Source organism: Dermacentor variabilis, chromosome 8 (genome assembly GCF_050947875.1).
Source record: "Dermacentor variabilis isolate Ectoservices chromosome 8, ASM5094787v1, whole genome shotgun sequence".
Taxonomy (NCBI): domain Eukaryota; kingdom Metazoa; phylum Arthropoda; class Arachnida; order Ixodida; family Ixodidae; genus Dermacentor; species Dermacentor variabilis.
In genome coordinates, this window is record NC_134575.1 from 1,381,075 (window position 1) to 1,385,679 (window position 4,605).

At 45.3% G+C, this 4,605-nt stretch overlaps 1 long non-coding RNA gene across 1 annotated transcript; it reads left to right on the forward strand.

The window, feature by feature from the left end:
• Positions 1 to 536: 536 nt before the first annotated feature.
• On the forward strand, positions 537 to 4,179 carry LOC142589520 (uncharacterized). The gene is made up of 2 exons (XR_012829885.1): positions 537 to 767; positions 952 to 4,179. It is a non-coding gene; the product is annotated as an uncharacterized LOC142589520 (long non-coding RNA).
• The last annotated feature ends 426 nt before the right edge of the window (positions 4,180 to 4,605 follow it).

A 4,605-nucleotide genomic window follows, 5' to 3' on the forward strand; every position in this document is an offset into this window, starting at 1 on the left:
GTGTATGAATTGAAGCAGTGTTTTGTGGAATCTGTTGTCATGTATCCAGCGGTCATAGCTGTCACACTGATCTTTTGTCACACTGCAGCGGAGGCCGGCTTGCAGTAGGAGACGCGAGCGTTCCGATTGTAAACCCGTACATGTCCATATTAGGTGGTATGTATCTGATTCCACCACAGGAACGGAGCAGTATGGACACGTAGCACCCAGTGGTAAATGCGACCAGTTTCACCTTGAGACAACAGCCGGTGTAAGGGCCACCCCGGCCCGAAGCCTCCTAAGCACAACTTCCTCCGCCCAAGTAAGGTGAGGGGAGGAGGGAGCAGACACACGGTGGGATAAGACAAAGCCACCTAGAAAAAAATGTAAGGCCTCCGCATCACCTCCTCTCCCCTGTCAATACGTCACGACAGTCGGATGGTAGCGGTGGATGGGGGAGCGCTGCGTTTCTAGAACGCGGCGCGCGTTCTGAAAACAAATTTTCTTCGTGGCTGCAACGCTAGAGCGGCAACGCGTGGAGCATTTGCTTGGTGGCTTTGGTGGGGCATGCTGCACCGTAAACGCGATTGCTTTCCTTCGATTGTGCGTGGTTCGTCGTACATGGAAGCGCAACGATGCCTGGCTGTTGTTGCGCACCAAACTGCAAGTCCAATTATGACGGAGGACAAAGTGTCCGAGTGCACAAGTTCCCATCTGACCGAGCCACTCGGGAAGCATGGACGAGAGCAGTTCCTCGGAAGGACTTCTCGCCAACGAAGTACACAGTGGTAAGTATTTCTTCTCTCTATTGTTATTCTGGGTTTCCAGACGAATAGGTTTCGTCAACATAGTGCGCAATGCATTCGCGCACGCGTGCACAATAGATGGGTCTCTGCACCTGTCGACGCGCTTGTAAATTCAACATTTTCGTCGAGCTTCATACCTGTAACGGCTTGTTTTTTTTTATTTCAGCTCTGTGAAAAGCATTTCTTGCCATCGGATTACTTGAAGACGACATCTTACACGGACGTCAAGACAGGAAAAGTGGTCGAAGTTGCCATGAAAAACATCCGTCTGAAGAAAACTGCAATTCCGAGCTTGTTTCCCAATTGCCCTGCCTATTTATCACGTCCGCAAGTGTGCGTTCGAGAAGCGCCGGCTGCCAAAAGAGCGCGCTTGGAAGCCACATATTTGCAAAAAGCAATAATGCTTTCTCAGCAAACCCAAGCAGAAGAGGACGCCAAAAATCTGGTTGGTAGCTTTGCGGACTTGCTGAAGGCCTTGCCAAGCTTTCAGTGTTCGGACTTCTGGACAGTTTTGAACAAGGGCTCCAAGGTTTTCTTTTTGGACTTGTCACTTCAATCTGCTCCTGCAGTCCGTACTTCGGTGATCGTGTCCACAGACCTGCGCGTCGAAGTATTTTTTGGTGCAACGGGTGTGAGGAACTGTGGTGATGTTTTAGTTCCTGAAAAGCTGTGCGACTTGAGAGATTTGAAAAGTGTGTTACACATGATCGAACAGACACGTAAGGATATCAGCACTGAGCGTTCTGAAAAGGCCCGTCATCTACTGACATTGGTTTCGACATTGCTAGAGGAAGTAAGTGGAAAACATTTCGCATGCGAGTTGCAAGAATGGCATTTGGAAGTGCTTAAATTCTTGAAGAGTCAAGTTGATCTTGTTTTGAATGATTCTTGCCGATATCCCCCCGATTTATTGTTTTTTGCTAGCCTTTTGTTCACAATTTCACCTCATGCATATAGATTCCTGAGAAGTTCGATGAAGCTTAAGATGCCTCATCCTGATACGATCAGAAGACTGTTCATTGTACGATGTACGCCCTGAAACGGAGCAGCAAGAATGTAGCTTTCTTTCCTATGCAAAGCGTATTGTAAGCACATATAAAGAACATGAAAAAACTAACGTTAGTGATTGATGAGATTCACCTTCAATCATTTTTTGATTACAAGGCTGGGTTGGTTACTGGTGCTGCGGTAAATTCATCGACTGCAGCAGAAACTGCCCACGTATTTATGATACAGAGCCTGCTTTCTTCAAACAAAGATGTTGTACACATCCTTCCTGTGGCACAAATCGATGCTAAGGCGTTGCACGACTTCCTTCGGAAGATTGTTCTTGATCTAGAGGCATCTGGTTTTACAATAATTGCAGTGATCTCGGACAATAACTCCATAAACAGAAAAGCCATGTCCTACTTCGCTAAGCCGGCAAGTGTCAGCATTGTTTATCAGCATCCTGCTGACCCATCACGACCCCTGTTTTTGTGGTGGACCCAGTTAACATACTAAAGTGTATAAGAAATAACTGGCTGAATCAAAGAAACATTGGCAAATGCATGTACTTTCCTGAACCGAAGAGTGACGAGGCTGAACCAAAGATACTTACAGCATCTTTTAAGGTATTATGCCAGCTACACGAAGCTGAAAAGCATGAGCTCTTGAAGCTAGCACCAACGCTCACTTTGAAGGCACTGAACCCCTCAAACATGGAAAGGGAGAACGTTAAACTGGCCTTAAAGATTTTTAACTCATCTACTGTTGCTGCTCTCAGTGTTGCAACGTTCCAGCATGCAAAGGAAACCTCTCAATATGTCGACACCATTTCGACTTGGTGGAACATTGTTAACGTCAAGACGCCAAAAAAAGGACAGCGGTTGCGAGATCAATTGCAAGGTCCAATAGTTTCATCGTCATGTCCTCAACTAGAATTCTTAGAGAGAATAGTTCAGTGGCTTGATCACTGGAGAAGCCTCGAACATGACAATGGCCGCTTGACACGTGAAACGCACATAGCTTTCAGCCACACCACCCATGCCTTGCACGAACTTGCCATATACTGTCTCAAAGAGCTTCATTTCGAGTATGTTCTTTTGGGCAAATTTCAAACTGATAGCTTAGAGGATCGCTTTGGAAAGTACCAGCAATTGTCTGGTGCCAATTATCACGTGTCTATAAGGCAGATATATGAATCAGAAAACAAATTGCGTTTGCAGAAGGTTCTGGACCTACCAGATTTGGACATTCTACTACCACCGAGCGCGAACACGTCGGAGACAAGTGTACATTCAGGAAACGGCCAGTTTCAAGTCACTGTGACCGACTCCGACATTGAGAAAAAAACGTCAAGGCTACCGGCACTAACCTATGTTGCCGGCTATTGTGCCCATGCAGCTCTAAGAAAGCTGGCATGCGCATCTTGCAGTGAAAGCCTTGTGATGCAAGACGTCGATCTAGATGACCCTGAGAATGCATTAATCACGAAGATGACAAGGGGTGGCCTGAAGTTTCCACGAGCAGTTGTAGTTAATGCTGTACTCTTTACTGAAATTATATTGGACAAGCTCAGGACACCAGAATATGCCGTACGATTTTTCAGCCTTCCTAGGCAGAAAGATACTCTTGTCGGCCTTGTGTTCGCTACCCTTCATGACTTTGAGGATGTCGATGTGTGTGATTTCGGTCATCCTGCACAGGAGGTAATGGGGAATGTTGTAAGTGCTGCAGCTAATACACTGCTGAACAACTTTTGCCGCACAGAAAACGACAAATTACGCAACGCCAAGAACGACCGAAAATTGCAGACCTTGAAGGCCTGAGATGTTTCTCATTATTTATTTTTTATTCATGAAGCCCTGTTTTGTTGAACATCTACGTATGTTTGTGTTGACAGAACCCTTGTAAAAAGAAACCTGTGGCGTAGCTAGGACTTATTTGCCTACATTATCAAAATTTAAACCCTGCATTTTGGCCAATTCAAATGTTATTTGAGTGCATTGTGCTACCTGCTTATGATTCGAACTCTCCATGCTACCGCAATCCATTAATTGCATGTTTTCCTTTAGGACTGAGAGTAGGCCTCTCGTTTTTTACTTACTTTTCACCATTATCTCAGTATTTTATGAAGACCAATAAGGCCTGCAAACAAGGCTGGTGGAAATAAAATAACCACAAGAAATGGTACAACAAAGACGGAAGCTTATCCTATTTAAGAATTAGTTGTGCGTGACCCTATAATGACAAAATTTTCACAATAAAATTAACCTCGATATTCGTGTGTCTAGCGAGGACTGTTTTACGCAATGCAAGAGTGAGAATGATAATTGTATATGGAAGATTTAAAATGTTTGTTTCTGAATGCAGTTCTTATCATTTGTGAATAAAGTATATTCTGTGTCTTCAATATGCAGTTTTCCTCTTTCTTTCGTTCCGTCTAAAGTTGAGTGACTAAGCACCATGCAGTTTGCTTGTCTTAGTCCCGACCAAACATCACAAGCACAATAAGGCAGGTCGTGCTTACGATACACGCAAAAAACAAAAATGTTGCCAATTGTTTGGATCCCACCGATGGCAACGGTTGTTGTGGTCGCACCGCTGGTGCGATTGGTTGGGAACTCGGCGCTGACGCCCGTGGTTGTACCTGGGTCGCAAGCCCCAAGGGTAGCGTTGGCCTGGCGGCCTGGGGTACAACTGGAAGCATCCGAAGGTCCCGGCAAAGCATGAGTCGACTGGTAACAACAAAACAACTTGTTTATTTTAACATCGCAAAGAGTTGGCGGTCAGGTTGACCGAAGTAGAGAGACGGGAGAGCACTTTTCTCAACAGAAGA